This window comes from Electrophorus electricus, chromosome 2 (assembly GCF_041902795.1).
Source record: "Electrophorus electricus isolate QZ-2024a chromosome 2, ASM4190279v1, whole genome shotgun sequence".
In the NCBI taxonomy this organism is placed as follows: domain Eukaryota; kingdom Metazoa; phylum Chordata; class Actinopteri; order Gymnotiformes; family Gymnotidae; genus Electrophorus; species Electrophorus electricus.
This window is the reverse complement of record NC_137498.1, coordinates 40,206,248-40,225,522: the sequence shown is the minus strand read 5'-3', so window position 1 is coordinate 40,225,522 and position 19,275 is coordinate 40,206,248. Positions and strand designations below refer to the sequence as shown.

Below are 19,275 nucleotides of genomic sequence, written 5' to 3'. Positions count from 1 at the left end.
CTTCTGGTTGGGGCGCGTAATTATGGTCTTGAAGACAGTAACATCATCAATGCACTTGCTAATGTAGCCAATCACTGATGCTGTATACTTCTCCAGGTTAACAGTGTCACCGTCAGTACCAGAATCCTTGAATGCGATCCATGTGGTCTGCTCAAAACAGTCCTGAAGAGCAGAGATGGCTCCTGCTGGCCAGATTCTCACCTGCTTCAGAAGCGGTTTCGAGCGTCTGACGATCGATCTATATGCAGGGATCAACATTACAGGCATGTGATCAGATTATCCGAGGTGGGCGCCCACGGTACGCACTGGAGATGTTTATGTAAACAAGATCCAGCGCGTTCGCACCTCTCGTTGCAAAGTTCACATGTTGATAGAATTTAGGCGGTGCAGACTTGAGATTTGCGTGACTGAAGTCTCCGGCGACAATAAACAGTCCGTCTGGGTGAACGTTCTGCAATCCACTAATCGCTACATACAGATCCTGGAGAGTTTCTCGTGTGTTCTCACTGGGTGGATGTACAGCGCGATTATAAACACGGAGGTGAACAATAACAAACTCCACCAGCGGTGAGCAGTACTTAACGACAAGCACAGCGTTTTTAAACCAGGTCTCATTGATATAGACGCACACTCCTGCGCCGCGTGTTTTCCCGGAGAGTGCATTGTCTCTATCGGCACGGATTGAGACTAATCCCTCCATTTGATTTGCGGCGTCTGGAATACTGTCGCTGAGCCACGTTTCAGTAAAGACTAAAACACAGCAATATCTGAACTCTCGCTGTGAAGTCTGCTGGAGTCTGATGCAGTCCAGTTTATTATCCAAGGAGCAGACATTTGAGAGAAATAAAGATGGTAGAGCAGGCCTGCTAGGATTAGCTTTTAGCCTAGCACGGACCCTAGCTCCCTTCCCCCGCTTCTCCTTCCTTGCACACCGCTTGCGTTGTCTCCTCCTCCGTCATTCGGACTCAGGCGAGGCCGTGGTCTGCAGGCCTGGTACGCATAGCAACCCGAGCTCACAGAGCGTCTGAAGCACGCCGTCGTCCAGGTAGGTTTGTGCATGGTGTCTTAAGTGTAGCAGGCTATGACGGTGGTATACATGGAGGTTGGTTGCTCCCATGTATTTGTGGTTTAAATTGTTGGGGAAAAAAAAGTGTTGTAAAGACGACAAAAGTAACACAATGGCACCATTTATCGGACATGACGTCACCAGAGAATAAGATAAAGATGTAGAGGATGTCGGGGCGCTAATGAGGAATTTAAAAAAAAAGGAGAAAAGAAGAGGACTCATATGGACACATGCAAGAGGGCCATCTTGAGCAGTGGAGAAACAGTATCGATGAAAGGATTAACTGCCTCAGTGCTCCATGAGAGACAGAGGAGACAGTCCCAGCATTCTCCAGGGGCAGAGATGGCATGATGTCCATTCTGTTTGACAATAAGCTCCTCTTATCATTCCTCCTACCTGCTCTCAACCAGAACAGTATGAGAAGAGGCCCTCTTCTCTTTTTACTCATGGGAGGACTAACCTGACAGATTTCTTTGGTATGTGTATATATTCATACCGTACTCTGTTAGCTATGCTATCCATGTTACCTCAAATGACAGCAAGGGCAGTGTTAGCTCAGTGGTTAAAATACTCAAATAGTAATCGCAAGGTTGCCAATTCAAGCCTCACCAACACCAGGTTAACTCTCAATTGCTCCGGTTGTATTCAGTCATGATTGTAAGTTGCTTTGGATAAAAAGCATCAGATAAATGTAAATGACTTCATTGTTGTGTCTGCCCCTGCCTTACTGTGTTTTTCTCTGCCTGGATCACCTATAATGATGAACTAAACATTAAAACAACCTCTAAACTACTTAATTCTATCTAAAGGAAATAGGTGGATGGAAGAGGCAGCTAAAGAGAGGCACGGCCCATGCTTATACGTTAGACCCACATTCATATAGAGAAAGCTAAAAACCAGATGTCAGTAATGGCTCATTCATGGTCTCTGTTGCCCCTCGACGTGAGGCCCAGTACCATTAGACTAGGCCCTGTTTGCTTACACTCTGGGCTAAATTACGGGGCTCAGGTCAGCTGTGTGAGCTCCCTTCTCCAGCTGCCTGCCCTTCCTGAGTCCAGATTGGGATTAGACTCAGTCAGTATCAGTGACTGGGAGAAGACAGGAGCACGTGGCCGGTACAAATGCTGACCTTGTGCTGCAGCACGGTGTGTCTGTAGCCATGGCAGATTGGCGAACGGCGGCTCGGCATGTCTGACAGGTTCCTCCCCCCTCAGCTTCCCCTACCCCGACCCCCCATTGCCTCTCCAGACCTTGTGTCCTCACACTCACTGAGGATGACTCATCGCTTGGCTCCCACCACCAGACGAGGCTGGCAGGGAAGGGGCCGTCTGTGTCCCAGACGCGTGCCACCGCGTCTGGCCCTCTCTTCTATGCCGGCGGGCAGAGACGAACTCCACTGAGCCCACTCATTTCCCTCTTCTCCATGAGACAAAGTGGGGTGAGGAGGAGGGGGTCTCTTATCCCTCACATCTGATATGTCACTGATCCATATCTCCTGTACACTTAAGTAAAAGTGGCGATTTTTCACAGCATGGTTTGGACACATGTGTCTGTAGTGTAGTGCACAGATAAGGAAACACGTGAGGAGTGAGTTGGAGTCGAGGCGTAGGATGAGTGGGATGCCCTGGCTGATGATCTCTTCTAGCTTAGATGTGAGTCAGTGGAGAGGAAGAAGACATCTCTGCACCGGGGACACGAAATGTGCAGACAAAACAGAGCAAAACGGGGAGTACAGCCAGGTCAGAGTGCAATAAGTACCTGCCACCCTGCCTGATTCCCTGGGAAAGATTTAACACTGTTCTATTGATGTGTGAGAAAGTCTACTGTGTGTATCACATCAGTCTAAGTTTATTATAATGTGCTGTATGTGTAACTCTCTTATGTTCTCTTATTGACTGGGAAATGAATCTGTATGGCAAGAGGCTTTGCTCAACATCTGCATAATGTGTAAAATATTAACAATTCCAAATGAAAAACCGGTCCAAACTGGTACTTAGACCAATATAATGGCTTTAGGAGACCTACTCAGTCTGTTCCATGCACTACATTCACTAATCTGGCAGTGATCCAATTCAAATCTCTTGTTTCTCATTTAAATTCAACCAAATTTAGTATTGCTACTGATCCATTAACCCCAGAGGTATATATCCAAAGTCCGTGCAGTGTAGACAGCCAAAAAAAAAGGCAATGAAAACACGAGGATGACAAATAAATCAACCCCTATACCTAAAACCACACCATAATTCTGCTGTGAGAATGTTCTGAACTACAACCTTTGTGCTCCAGGGCCCAAGCACACAGCCCACATGTGGGAGCTGTGCACGATGGGTCGGGGTTCGGGGAAGTAAGGGGTTAATAGCAGAGCGGGGGAGAGGGGACACTGGTCTCTTGTCACACAGTCTCCTCTGTTGGAGTGTGTAAGGAGGGCAGTGTGGTGGCTAATATGTCTGCAATTCCTGGAGTGAGCTCAGATGAAGAGAGGAGAGGAAAGGAGAGAAGAGGAGGAAGAAGAGGGGAGGCAGAGAGGAGAAAAGAGGTAGAGTAGGAGAAAGGAGAAAGGAAGAAGGGGAGGAAAAGTGTTAGGAATGAAAAGCAGAGACTTCAAATGAAATCAGCCATTGATCTTGCAAACAACACATATGTTGTAAGAATGTGTGCGCATGCAGGTATGGGTGTGCGCGCGTGTGTAAAATTACTGCAGCGATAGTTGAATTAGGGTAAAAGGTCTCCACATGGTAACGACTTTTTTTACATTATCTAAATTTTCAAAGAGGGAAAATTAATATGAACAATCAGAGAAATAATGTTGTTTAGTTGCATGATATGTATTCTGTTACCACAGTAACATTAGCTATTAACCAAAAAAATTCAGCACAATTACTACTTATCACACATAACACTACATTTAGAGTGGTTGTCATGAATTAGCAAAACAAGAAGACTTGTTTAGTTACAGGCAGCCCATATTGGATATTTTTTTAAACATCAGACCATCATTTAGCAAGTGTTTTTTTTTTTATCCTGCTTATTCAGGAAAGGAGAGTGGCCAAAGCAGTGTGAATTCCAAATGCCATTAAATTAGAGCCACAGCTCAGCTGAACACTGACACACAAACCCACCAGCACACACATACATACACACACGCAAGCAAACAGCTCCGATGTAATGAAGAAATCCAAGCCAAGCACACGGAGGGATGAAAGAGGAAATGAAGGACAGTATAAAGGAGCTGGGTCTGTGAGGCTGTTCAATAGCAGGACATGTTTGGCCTCCTCGTGCTTTTAGCCTGATGTGAAGGCCATCATCTCTGTACGTCTCCAAACTCTCCTTTCACCACCTCCTCACAAACACCACATAATCAGACCAGGCGTGCTTCTCCACAGCACAGCTCTTAAAGAACAGCTCTTGTCCTTGGCTGTGAGTGTGAGTGTGTGTGTGAGTGTGTGTTACATTTAAAGGCCCCAGAGTTCTCAACCATCCTCCTAAATCCTTTCTTCGAAGATTGTGGTCATCATTAAAGTGAACAGCTCCTCCGATGCTGCTCCAGTGCTGGATCCCATGGGCCATCACCACCACACGCCATCCCTCCCGGCCACAGCTCTTCGCTGGGGGCAGGTCTGCACCTCTCCATGCCTCCGCACCAGCTTGGCGCTCCCATCCCTATGGCTGAAGGGCGGAGGGGGTGGGCATGTTCCAAACACTCACCTACCAGCTGCTGGAGCTGCTGCTTGGGAATCATGTGGGTGACAGGAAAGAGCAACATCTGGGGTGACATCATGTAAATCTGACCGCTGCGCTCAGTCTGATAGGCAGAGGCCACACTGACACAGACATATGTCACCATATGGCACAGCATGCAAATTTCTCAGTCATTATCAGACTGGGGGGGGGGGGGGGGCTGGCTCTACACCTTTGTGGGTGAGGACAGTCACAGGAGACAACATCGCTGTTATAACTGCTGCTGAATTCTGAGGCAACAGTAATTGAAGCCCATGGAGCAGATAAATTGGCAGCATAAAAGGACCACGCAGATCTGCTTTTAACAATAAAGGGGGGGGGGGGGGGGGGATGACACACCATCAGAAGGAACAACACAGGGGTCAGAGGTCAGCAGTGTTGCAGCTAGACCACATCTAGGGCAGGTTAAACAGAACGCAGGGGGAATGCGTACCGGACGAACTTGTGGCTGAGGAGCAAAGACACTGACTGCTCTGTTCTCTCTGCTCGGAGGGGTTTTTCCCCCACCGCCCTCCAGCAACGCGTCCTCCCTCTCCAGAGCCACTCTCCTCCACTAAAACGTAGACATTGATTTATTGGTGGCCGGCCTGTGGAAGTTCATTGGCAGATAGGCCGCTAATGAGGGGAGCAGCGCTCGGAGCACCGTGAGAGCTTTGTATGGATCTAGAGGATGAAATCATATTCAGGTGTCAGTCTCGCACGGTATTAATAAAGCCCACTGGAGATGCCTTATTGTTACAGTGCAGACCCTCGCTCCGCTGGTCACCCAGGCACTGTTCACACCTGCGCCACCCCCCACCCCCCGCCACCACCACTTCTCTCAGCCTTCTCTCTCTCCCTTTTCTCCACCATCTCTCTCTTTCTCTCTTTTTCTTGCACTATCTCTCCTAAGGAAAGGGGGAGCAATCAGAGGCCTGTTATTAGAGCTGTCGGGTAAAGCAGGGGACTAGAGTACTCTACTGTAATTTCCCTCATGAAGTACCCCAGCACGGCATTCAGCAGAAGATGAAGGCCTGGAAGGCATCATATCTCCACGGTAGGAGCAGCCTATGTCCAACCACCACCTGCTTTGCACAGTCGCAGCACAGCTAGCACGCGCACAAAAAGCAAATGGAAGAAAAATGGCTTAAGTGCTTGGAAATACATAAAGGCACAATACTGACTATACAGGCATTTGGTGAGTCCTAGTGTTTAAGCCATTCAGAAAGCACCAAAGCTTTGGTCTGAAGGAATTTTGGAAAGGTGAATACTGCAAAAGCATATATTTACTCCTGGAAAGGTTTTTTCATCAGTACAAAAAATTGATTTTTCATTCATTTTGAATAATAAAAATATTAGAATTATGGAAGCTTATTAAATACATAATTTTGGCCAAAAAACATGATAATAAAACTTGAACCCCTGTATAATATAGAGAAAACCCTTCCAAGTTCTTCCAGAGTTCCATCCCATTTAAGCAATAATGAGCACTGTTTGCCAATGAGACTCCACCAAATGTCCTTTTATACTGCTTGGAGTACACTAAGGGTGAAACCCTGGTAAAATAACCTAATTTCCCAAATGGCACCACTGAAAGTGGTCAAAACATAACACTATCACACAGAGTGTGAGGACTCCATCTGGGATCAGTGGTCAAGATTCTTCTGAACCACTCACACCAAGAAAAGACAGCAGAATGAAGGGTATGTATGTGCCTGCACATGTCAGGTCCAGTGATACATGTGTGGGGTCAGTGGATGGGTTTGGGATATGTTTCCATTTGTATTGTATTTTCTGACCATTAACCAAGAGCCATGGAAGGTTCTGGAAGGGGGAAGAGCACTAACAAGGTCAGCTCCCTGAGAGCCCGGCTCTTTTCCCCGCTCTCAGGACAGCAGGACACTCGTCTCCTCCTAATGGGCACCACACACTTGTCCAATCTGAATGTAGCCTAAGCGAGCCACTCCTACCATGGCAACAGCGGCAACGGTGGCCGTGGTAACGTCGGGTGAGTTGTCACCGTCGGCACCAAAAAGGCAGTGCGCACAACAAAGACAATTATACCTGTTTAAAAGCTTGCCACTGTCCTTCAGTGCGGTGCGATAATTGCCTAGAGATGTAAGGGAACAGAGAAAGGGGACAAGACATCATTTAGAGAGAAAGCGAAGGTGCGGGGGGGAGACCAACCCTAGCTGATAGAGTGGGTTATAAGGCTGATGTGCACTATGAAATTATCAGCGAGCGCCGGCGCTGGAAGTTCAGCCTTGACACGGACAGCACGCAGGCTGACCTCCTGCTCTCATATCAGGAGATGACAAGCGTGTGTGTGCTGGGGGCCGGCAGCCTCGCTCCGTGGAGCATACTGAAAAGGTCAACACTGTCACTCAGGCACATCTCTCTCTGTTATACACTCACACATATACAAGCGCAAAGAGACATGTGGGCATGCGCAGACGCACACACGCATGCACGCAAAGAACAAAAGGAGAATGTTTGCTTGGACAACAACAAATGCCAGATTAAAGGCGCGTGATGTAAGAGATGCATTAAGCAGAACAACTGACAGTCAGTCAGGCTTAAATCTGAATCTTGAAAACACTTAATATATCTGGTACAGAGGAGAAGGAAAGAAAGCAGCACATTCAGACAGTCTCTGTGTCTGCCTTCCCCACCCACACAGGGAGCACAAAACCTGGCAACGGCATGCTTTTTTTAGAGCACATTCCTCATTTTCTTGACACACAGAATGTAAAGTTATTTCCACCCCACTGTTGTTTGTGGAATTTGATTGGTCGGAATGTTGCTAGCCAAAATTTCTGCTCACTCCAGCAACAGCCGAGCAGCAGTCCCCCCCAGTGAGAGGGGGGCCTTAGCGCCTGATTGGCTCATTCTCTGGGCCCACCTTTTTATATTGCTCCTGGATCCAGCACGCTAATTTATTCTGAGTGTGTCACACTCCTGCCTGAAGTGTGTGTGTGTGTGTGTGTGTGTCTCTCATGTTGCCTCTCTCTGCTGTGGCATCTGCCTCACTAGCAGTAAAGGATGGTTGCCAAAGGTGTGTGTGTGTGTGTTTGTGTGCGCACGTGCATTCTGAGAGTGAATCAGTGATAACCAATGAGTGAAGTGTGTTTGAGTCTGTTGGGGGAGTGTGTTTTTGTCTGGCAGACAAGCATTTCTCTGCTCCGGAGGGTTAAATCAAGGGCACACATCACTATTTAACAAACATAAATCTCTGTTGAACTTATTCACAAGAGCATTAAAAATAATACCCCTTAATAATCAGTAGTGTGAGTCAAAAAGAAAAGAAGACGTCCCAATTATGCGCTCTCTCCACTCTCACACAGACAGCGGGCAAGCGGGACAAATCTATCTCGTGAAAAGCAACCAGCACACCCGGCCGAGCGATTCACAAGGCGGCACAACAACAAGCGGAGATGTTATTGCTGTTATTCTCCACCTTGGAATAGGCCTATAAAGGTTCGTTTTGAATAAGCTCTGACCTTGGGGTCTCATGCGGAGAATCTCACCTGCAGGCACTTCACAGGCAGAGCAATAGCCACTACCTGTGGGGTGATTTGAATAATCTGCTTAGCAAGAGATGAGCGCATTCGTAGGCCCCGCCCACTCCAGTGCAATGTTCTTGCCGTATCTGTGTCTGGAAGTGCATGTCTGATGTAATGGTTTGAAGGACTTTCAGCTACGTACTTGTGCTCAATAGCTGAAGATAACAGCTGCGCTTTGCTTCTGACTCTTCCGAAATTCTTAAAATGACTATGCAAAATTTGCTTATATTTTCACTTGAGCAGAAGAATTCTGTACAATCTTTCGCAAATGTAATTTAATAGTAAAAATTAACACATTCTGTAAAATTACCAAACCTTTAGTAAATTATAAATGAAAATACTAGACATAATGAACGTGATCTAGAGCCTGCATTATATGAACCTTAAAATGGTGTGTAAGAGAAGTAAGAATCATGGAAACATAGTTATTTAAAGTCCATTTATATATTGGGGGGTATTCTGACTGTTCGTACAATCTGAGTTCATGTTATTCCTGGTGCTATGTGTCAAAAATGCTGAAACAGAATAGGACCTGGAAACCTAATTTTAGAGTGTGAGGCACGATATGGCAAGACTCCTTACTCCTGAAGGGTTTAGCATCAGCGCTGGTAGTACCAGTGCTTAAGTGTTTCTCTCCTCTCCAATTTGAACATTGCTACTTTGAGGCCATAGCTGGTTCAGTGATGATGTTCGGACAACCTCACTGGGGTGATGAATTCATACGGAGCATGAGGTGACGCCATTGTTCAAGTTTCAACTAAATCAACTAGTCAATGAACCTTATTCAGAACAGAAAATACTGGAAGGTTTCATGAGTGAATATCATCCAGTGGCCAGCCACTGGCTGAGAGGATGTTCACCTGCGACTTCAAAGGTGGGTTTTCTGTGTTACCCAGTACAAGCCCTTCCTGGTCTTATTCAATTAACCATGGATACCTCCAAAACCTCTACTCCCCTTATCCACTACCCACTGGCCACACACATATACAATCAAACAGGTCTCTGTACTCTGTACTCTGTAGGTAATAACCTCACAGTGTCTGTGTGTGGGCATGTGTGCACAACTGTATGTATGCACAGCTAAAATAATTTCTGCTCTTTCAGTCAAAGCAGTCGAAGCAGATTTGTGCCGAGGCTTTTTTCTGCAGGACCAACGCCTAATAAAGAAGCTGCCCTGTATCCCTGGATTTGGCAGGCACTCCTCTCAGGCTGTTAATTGCACTTGGCAGCTGCATGAGATAGTGTGTGGAGCTGTTGCCACTGTTTTCGCATTGAATCCAGCCCACAACAAGGCACAAAGTTCACCAAAATAGCTTGCTTTGAAAGAAAGAAAAAGTATGCATATAAATAAACATGCAAAATATTTGAGAAGTGAGAGATTTTATTTTATTTTATTTTATTTTATTTTATTTTATTTTATTTTATTTTATTTTATTTTATTTTATTTTATTTTATTTTATTTTATTTTATTTTATTTTATTTTATTTTTCCTCTGTGGAGTGGGCAACCAAAGTCACATTTAGAGGACGAGGGCATTTTTGGAGCTGAGTGCACGTTTGGGTGATTGATTCAGAATATATATCAGTGTGTTTGCACCCTGCGACTATTCCACTGACAGAGATTAAATGGGCCAATCAGCATCCACCGATGTCTTTGTTCACCTCCTGTTATCTCTGGGGGCCGTCATCATCCAAGGAAACACAGCCCTTCTGTGATGGATGTGTGTGCCACACATGCGCGGCCGTACACACGCATACATATTTAACACACATGCAAACACACATGCACACTCACATGTTGACACACACAGACACACACACACACACACACACACACACACACACACACACACACACACACATACTTTTCCTGTTAAAAAATTGTTTATTTTATTAGCTATCAGAATTATAGCATTAACAAAGAGCTGGTAAATCTCCAGTCTGAGAATAACAACTACATTTCACTCTGCAGTTCCTGTGGTCTCAATAGCCTGCTAATTAAAATAAACCAAACACAATAACGGCTGCTTAATGACTTTACTGCAAAACAAATGCACAGAGCCCGCAGTACCCTTTATCGGAGTATGTTTAAATATCTAATTAATTACAATTTGTCAGCAGGTATTCAAGAAAGAGGACAAAGACAATAACCCAGCATTGTTATAAGATCAGATAAGCTATTGATTCCATGGGGCCTGTGTCGTAAAAAAAAGCAATGCACCTTCTGAATAGACTACCACTTTGTAAATGACTTCACTAACTTATGGAAAAATGCTAACATTTATTCATATCATAGGTGTCAGGGAAATTAGCTTTGACAAGGTCAATAAGCCTAATTATTTATTTTTTGTTATCTTACATCTAATATAGGCTAGATGTAAAGTCAGCACGGCATATGAAAGCCACAGCTCAAAAATAAAGTCCTCTAACCTCTATGTGCCTGGGTCATTTGCTCATTCATGACTATTTCTGGCTCTCCATGAGCTCATCCCAAATTATGTATTTTCTGTGAACTCTCAGAGTCATTTTGAAGCATTAGTATCTAACACTAGATACCTCAAATTAATTTTCTAGCCACAATTTAACCTATGAGATGAGCCGACTTCAGATTCAATAATTAATAACCAAAGATTAAATATCTACCATGTAATTAATTAAATGGGTAATTATTTATGTTATGGTTCATTAATCACCTTTCCTTTATGTTATTAGTTTGTTTACTATTATTACCTCTTCATTGTTTTCAGCGATGCCATAAAAATGGCCCTTATTTTGATTTAGATGCTGTGCAGAGCTGATTAAATTAATTCAGTGGAACGCAGTTGAGTTCATCTCAGGAGTTCTAATCGTGTCACGTTTGCCTCCATTATTCAGTGGGACATTGCCCGCACGGCGGCGCAGGACGAATCGTCTTTGACAGAGTTATTGAGAATATGGAAATAACTCTTCCTTAATGAGCAGATGTGAGCTTGGCAGCAGGAACATTTTGCCCCTCTCTCTCTCTCTCTCTCTCTCTCTCTCTCTCTCTCTCTCTCTCTTTCTCTTTCTCTCTCTGTGACTCTCTTGGTCTCTCTCAGACACTCCCATTGCCTCTCACTAATTTTGTCTGTCAAGTCATTGAATTTAAGAGCAGCGAAAAAGACATCAAACCATTGCCTGAAACAAGGTGTGTGTCTGCTTTACAGCCCAGGTATGGGCTGAATGTTAGTTTGAGTACCAGGAACACACTGGGTATGGATGTGCAGACCATGTACAGCTCTGTCTGGGTGTGAACATTTTGGGTGTGGGTGTGAGAACTACAGACATGCTGGGTATGGGTGTGGAGAACAGGTACAGTACGGCCGGGGTGCGGGGGCAAGGTATTGGTTAGGTATAGGTGTGAGGACAAGGTATGGGCTGGGTGTGTGTGTGTGTGTGTGTGTGTGTGTGTGTGTGTGTGCACCAGGTACACCTGTGTGTGAGTATGGGGACAAGGTACACCTCCATCTGTCAGGCAGCTACTGTAATCAGAACTAAAATAAACAAAAAAGAAACTTTTTCATGCACACTTCAAGATACCATGATATTAGCCTCTGTCACTGACCCGGGCTATTCCCCACTTTTTCAGGACATGAAAACTAGCCTTCCTTTCTACAGTATGTCTCCTCTGTTATTACACTCTAATTATGCACACTTAAATGTTCCTTCTGTGGCCTTGTTCAGCCACGAGCACCCCGAAAATCCATCTACTCGTGAATAGAAAGAACGTGGGAAAACTAATGGCAAATGCTCATTTCTCTTAAGCAACTCATTCACTCCATGATGCAAGCCTGCAGGCCTCTGTGCAGACATGATCCTATTTGATTTAGAACCTAATTATCTTAATTTGGCAATTTCATATCAAATTCTACCAGGCCACTTAGCTGACACACATTATTTAAAACCAAAAGCTTTCCAGATCTGAAAACACTCACATTTCTGTGAATCCATTTGATTTCATTACTCTATGCATTAGTCACAATACACATAGTTACTATTTTCAGAAAATGGGCTCTACAAAACTAAACACATACTAAAAGCTCTTGTAGCTGGGTTTTCATAAATTGCCATGCAATTACTGAGGATACAATTTTGTTTATATTGAATTCCATTAAAGATTTTCATTTACAATTCTGCTTGACTAAGAAATATTCCTACTGTTTTAATCAGTTTCTCCACTAAAGTGAATTGTACAAAATGCTATAATTTTATTCCTGTCCATTTACTTCTTTTTTTTTGGCAACACAGGGTCTTCCAAAAGACTATACCACAAACCGTAAGCAGGATAAAAAAAAATTACAATTTGCTATTTTTCAGTGAGTGAATGAGAGAGAGAGAGAGAGAGAGAAGCTGAGAGAGAGGAAGATACAAACAGGCCCAGCTAATGTGTGAACATATGTTATCCTGTCATTAGCTTCTCCATTATCGCCTATGAGAGCTGTGGCTGATTTAGTTGTTTACAGGCAAAATATGCCACACATGCACCCATTTGATGAAGTAAACAAGTTGTGTCATGAACATTATCTTGTGAAAAAGAGCGTATGAAATTCTGATGTCAGGAAACAGTACTTTGGCTTTCAGACAGATTCCATAACATACCTCACATATTTTGGCTCTGAACATAATTTTTAATGTTTGCATATATTTTACATTTACACAAAATGGCACCTGCTCAAATGTCAAAAGAGGTCATGAAATAGAAACAAGGCAGTGTATAGCATAAGCAGATATTACCACAGCTGTATTGCAAAATGAGTGGGTTAACTAATTCACTCTAAATATGGCAACCTACAGCAAAAGTGTCCTTAATCAAAAGAGGCTGCTGAGTTTGTATGTAGGTATATAAAAGTATTTATCTATCATAGCATATGTTTCATATCAGATATTTCTTAGCATGTTTATTCCATCATATGTATCACACTGTATGTATCATATTTTAGGAATTATATCTCAGACGTCATGAATATAGAGCACATTAAAAGGCCATGTAAAGGATCTGCATTTTCTGAATGCCTTTCTAACACGCTAGCAAACAGAATGGCAATAAAGTTGTTCCAAGCTCAGGAGTTTATGCATGAGAAAAGAGCTTAACAGAAGGTGTAGCGTGCCAGGAGCAGGTGTTTGTAGCAGGGAGACATTGGTGTTTGCTCTCAGGCTGAACACCTGCAAATACATTGTCTTTGCCTGCCTCTCTGGCCTTACGTGAAACCACACACACCATGAGCCACAGAAAGCTATGCCCCTCCCCCCTTCTAAAGCCCCTCCCATATCTAAAAGCCTCTTCCTCTTTCCTTCTCCTCCTCCTCCACCACGTCTGCATTTCTTTCGCTCCGTATTCTCTTTCGTGCACTGGGTATAAACGCACTTGCCTTTCTCAACCTCGCTTTGTCCCTTAACTTTCACACTCTTACACGTCCTCAGGCACTCTCACCTCTCCCTCCCTCCAGTGCTCTCTGTACTGAAGAATATTGGCACGCAGTGAAGAAGAACGTGTGCGAATAAAAGCCTTGGTTAGAGGAAGAGACATGGGGCTGAGCACCAATCACGAGTCCTCTCCCTCTCCAGGAGCCAATCAGACTCATGTAAACAGAGTCGTAGTCAGAGTGCACACTGTGGCCAAGACTCCTGGGGGAGTTGTGCAGTGGGGCTGGTGAATATTCCACCTCAGAGGCGTTCTGTACACACACACACACGCACGCACACACACTGGTAGGCAGGTCCATAAACTTAATATTTAAACTGGCCTCAGAACTAAGGACTAACTAATCTTAGACCAATCTATTCATTATTACAGACCTACTCAACTAAACCTTTGAAATTTCATTATCTATCTAAGACCAAATATGAGGTTATTCATTAGGCATTGCACAATTATTGTGCACGTTTACAGAAAACTCAATTTGATTAAAAAGCGAGTGCATTAGAAAAAATATGACATATGTGGATTCAAAACAGGCTCATTCACATGTCCTTTTATCTAACAGATGTCGCCAGTTTAATATACTGCCATGCCATCTATTGTCCTACTGGGGCCTTATTAAACAGGCAGAAGAGGGAACTGAACTCATGGGGAAGATTTGCATCTAAGAGAGAGTGAGAGAGCAAGGTGTGTGTGTGTGTGTGTGTGTGTTCTCGTACACGCACATGCAAGAGAGAGAGAGCAAAAGAGGGAGGGAGAGCTAGAAGAGAGCAAGAAAGAAAGTTGGAGTGATAGACATGTGTGATTGTGTGTGTGTGTGTGTGTGTGTGTGTGTGTGTGTGTGTGTACTGCAGGTGGCATTAATGCCCTCCAGAGGCAGTGCTAGACTGAAGCCTGACTGATTAGGAATCTCAGAGACAAAGCCCTCCAGGAGAGAGAGGCCCCTGCCTGTAGTTATACCCCCAGCAGGGAGCCACTATTTCTGGGTATGGGGCGCTCATTTAGCCTGCCTCCCTCCTTCCCTCCCTCTATCCATCCATCTATCCATCTATCCTGCCAGTTACCTCTCCATCCCTCCCTGTGACTATTCTCTCGCTCACAGTAGGCCAGAGATAGTTTAGATTCACTGATTGGATAGAGGGGAGGTTTACCTCTACTGTGCCCCTCATTTGCATCCTCATTTGCATAACCCCATGTATTTTAAAGCATCTCCAGCTTCTTTTCTCACATTGCAGTCCTCACATGGCCAATGACTGTCCATGCATTCACCCATATGACCTTCCTCGTTTTGGAAAGACTCATTTCTTATGTCATATTTACATCTTTTTTAACAACATGTTTGAGCTCTTACTGGAACTGTAAATATGTGTGTGTGTGTGTGTGTGTGTGTGTGTGTGTGTGTGTGTGTGTGTGTGTGTGTGTGTGTGTGTATACACACACATCATTGAATGTGTAACAAGTGTTTGCATTTTCACTAATGTGTTAAAGCAGTCTGCTGAAGCTGATATCATTGTTTACTAAACCAGTAGGATTCCAGTTCACAGGTACACAGGTACACCAACTCTCAGGACAGCAGCTGTAGACTGCAGACAATCCTATTGATCTGTCACAGATCTTATTTTTACCCTAAAACACCTTCAGACAAAATTAATGCATCACGCAACACTTCTAACATTCAGTCAGAATTCTACTGGCTGCCCGACAGCTTCCCCACATATAACATCTCCGCCCCCCCATCTACACCCCCCTCACCCTGAGTCATTAGCATAGGAAAATAGCAGAGAAGGCAATTTAAGAAAGAAAAACATCTCTCTACCCGACTGAGCATACAGATGAGATATGGGACTTGCTTGCCTGGTGTATACAAACACGCCCCAGTGGCCACGCACCTTCAATTCTATAGCCAAGTCTTTCTTTACAGGGAGTGAGTGGTGCATCTAATGAAGACAGCTGGGAGGAGTTGCATTCGATTCATATCCACATTTCATTAAAGTTGACAGTGACACGAAACCACAGTGACATGCATTCTCTGTCTGCACTCACTCACTGTCTCTGTCACGCTCATCATAATCGCCGTGCATTAGAGCAAAAGGAGCGATTACCGGGGGAGAGGATAAAATGGCTGTCTCCCTCTCCCCCTGAACTTGTAACTCAGCCTCTCACTTCTGACCAGTTCCCATCCCCCAGCAGGGCTATGGTGGACTGCTTTTGTTCAGGAGGAATCCAGGTGAAGCGTACAAGAAACTGTGGTGAGAGACTCACCCAGGAGGTCAGTCTCGCAGAGAGAGGAAAGACGGTAATGGCCTTTAGCACCGACAGCTCATACGACTGTATCAATAAAGGTGATGGGGTGCTTGTGAGTGTGTATGGGCGTTCATGCATTTGTGTGTGTGTGTGTGTGTGTGTGTGTGTGTGTGTGTGTGTGTGTCTAACGATATCAGAGCACAGGCTTTCACTGGCTACCATAGGCTAGAGCAGCTATCCAAATGCATGTGTGGGCATGGATGTGAGCATGGCTGTTAGATTCTACAGCCTGGTATTAGAGGGAGCAGGACTATTATTGCCACACACAAACAAAGGGTGCCTCCAGCTTTACAGTATCTGCTACATTTGTGGTACACAACAATAGCAAATGGCTTGGACAGATACCTTTACAGTAAGCAAATAACCTTCAGTAGTCAAAGATTACTATACTACATGAATACCAACTGAGAAACTGAGTGAAGTTACAGACTTTAACCTTGATATGTCAGTCTTTCTGAACACACACACACACACACACACACACACACACACACACATACAGTCCCTGGAGTCCTGGTGAAATGGTTTTTGAAGAGCATGTTCTATTGGTGTTCTATTCTAACTTAGCATAGAAGCAGATATACCTCCCGGGACTAAATAAACCAATATCTCCAACACCACATTACTATATCCCTGAGGGTGGGTGTGGGCATGGTGGGTTAAAGAGAGAGAGAGAGAGAGAGAGAGAGAGAGAGAATGAAACAGAAAGTGAGACTAAGTGAGAAAGAGAGAGACCTTTTGACCCTGTAGGCTACATCTGGCATTAATGGGGTTCTCTCGGTCAGGCAGATGCATTATTTAAAGCAATGAACAGGAGAGGGAGATAGAGTTGAAGATGGCCCTATGTCGTGACCTTAGTCAAATGTGTGTTTAACGTATGCTGAGAGGGATTGTGTGTAAATGTGTCACCTCACCTACAGAACATGGATACGGTGCTTTCTGAAGCTGTACATGGTATGTTCACACTGGTCTCACCCTCGGCCGTATTCTAGGACTAGCAGAATCATAAAGCACATTGAAGTCTTTGGAGGCCAAACACCACCATATAAAGCTCTATGGAAACCAGCTTTTGTGACTGCACTCTGGTATACAACAGCTCCAAAGAAGAGAACGTACCACTGTTTGACCACTAGCGTCAGCACAAAGACAAAGAATGGAGGAGACCTTCACCTCCGCTTATCACTCTGCTGCGGCAGCTGCTCTCAAAATAAACGCCTCACCTTGATCTTCCCCAACTCCATCCTGCCCTACTGCCTTACAATAACTCATCCAAGCTCTGACAAACAACTGTTATTAACTGTTCCAGTTCAGAACAAGAGCACCCCCCACCTCCCCCACTGGGTCTTCAAAAATACCAGGAAAGAAAAGCAGGGAAACATATGGAGAACGAAAAAAAAACCACACACCCACACATAAAAGGCTCCTCACTGCTCCTCGCAAAGATTAAAGGAGATGATCTCTTGGCTGCCTTTAATGCTCGTTTATAGCCAGGCATCAGAATAGATATTAATTACGTGAGAGTGTGTGGAAGAAATAGGCCAGCAGAGCAGGGCGGCTTTGAAGCAAAACGAATCTACATGCTCTTGAAGATGGTTAAGTCAGTACGAGATGTTTTGACATAATGAGAACAAAATAAGCAAATCTCGCTCCTGTTTATGTAAATGCTCTGTTCTGTACATGAGATCCCAATCAGGTGTAGGTGTAGAGGAGTACCATGTAGATGTGTTCAGTGCTGCTCTCAGACACACATGTGGCTCATCTGAAAGAAAGGAGGGCCATATTTAAGATGTTTCTCAAATAACAAGACAGGCATAGGAAATACATATACGCACAAATTCAGAGACCAAGGTTTTAATATTTTATTATGCAAGTGCAGAAAACACAAACACCCACACATACACGCACCACTTGCCAGATTAAAATATATATATATATATATATATATATATATATATATATATATATATATATATATATATATATATATATATTTGTGTCTTCATGTGTTTTGCAGATGGTGAGATCAATGTGCATACACAACCGTTCCTGTTAAACTCTAAACTGTAAAACCTCCACCAACCCCCACCCCTGACCCTGGCTTTCTAATTTGACTGCTGGGAGTCTGAAACACACACACAAACACACACACAAAACATGCTTTCCTTGCTCTCTCATGCTCTTCTTCTCTGTTCCCTCAGCCACGCCTCTCATGCCTCTTTGGATGGGAGAGCCATGCCCCTGTCTGGAGTGTCCTCCAGCACTCTCTACAATAGCTGACTTCATTACAGGCATCCAGCAAACAGAGCACACGCCTCCAGTCCCAGGGTGTGAAAAATATTGGCGACTGGGTCGTGTTTGCATTATGTCTATTCAAAAAGACGAAGAGAGGGATGAAAGAGAAGGAGGACATGTGGAGGAGAAGGGAGTCAGCACACAGCATCTCAGCAGAAGGGTAAAGATTTCTCCCCCAAGCTGGGGACTGTGGACCCAGCAACCCAATCCATGCTGTATGACATTTGTGTGTGTTTATGTATGTGTGCATGCGCACAGGTGTGTGACCATACCATTATTTATTTATGCACATCTGTGAATGCAAAGACTGAACGGATATCAAAAGTTCCCCTCAGTGCGACTCCCCTCCAATGCATGTGTAGTATACAAAACTTGGATTTTGTATAACATTTCTTCGCAATAAAAATTGACCTTGTATCAGGACAGAGAGATGGAGTCTGTGTGTGTGTGTGTGTGTGTGTGTGTGTGTGTGTGTGTGTGTGTGTGTGTGTGTGTGCGTGTGTGTGTCTCTCAGAGGTGAATCCTGAGCCCTCGGTGTGATAGAGCTGACCCTAATTGGCCATCTAAAATATTCCTCATGATCTGCGGTTCAGCCCATGAAGGCAGTGCTGCTGCATGGGGGGTGTAGTCATGAAGCACATAAGCGTCCTTTGACACAGCTGGCACCTCTATGGGCTCAGAGCAGAGCCTTGCAGATTAGCTGAGCCTCATCAATGCGATTTCACAAGCACACAGAGGATCTTAAAGACAGAATAACGCAGCCCATGAAAGGGATGTGGAGATGCTCGCCTTAAAAAGCTAGCTCGACTTAACACCATTCCCTTCATTTGAATTTCAAAAGTGTGAATTCTTCATTAAAGGTTTGAGAGCATTTCATATTGGCCTCAGTATGTTTGG

General features: G+C 44.4%; 1 long non-coding RNA gene across 2 annotated transcripts; it reads left to right on the top strand.

Moving 5' to 3' along the window:
• Positions 1-880: 880 nt before the first annotated feature.
• LOC118241874 (uncharacterized) lies at positions 881-18,805 on the top strand. Of its 2 annotated transcripts, XR_004776386.2 has the most exons (4): positions 881-1,045; positions 5,697-5,840; positions 8,128-8,260; positions 18,285-18,805. It is a non-coding gene; the product is annotated as an uncharacterized LOC118241874 (long non-coding RNA). The 2 variants fall into 2 exon arrangements; XR_014118861.1 differs by lacking the exon at positions 18,285-18,805 and having other exon boundaries at positions 8,128-9,707.
• The last annotated feature ends 470 nt before the right edge of the window (positions 18,806-19,275 follow it).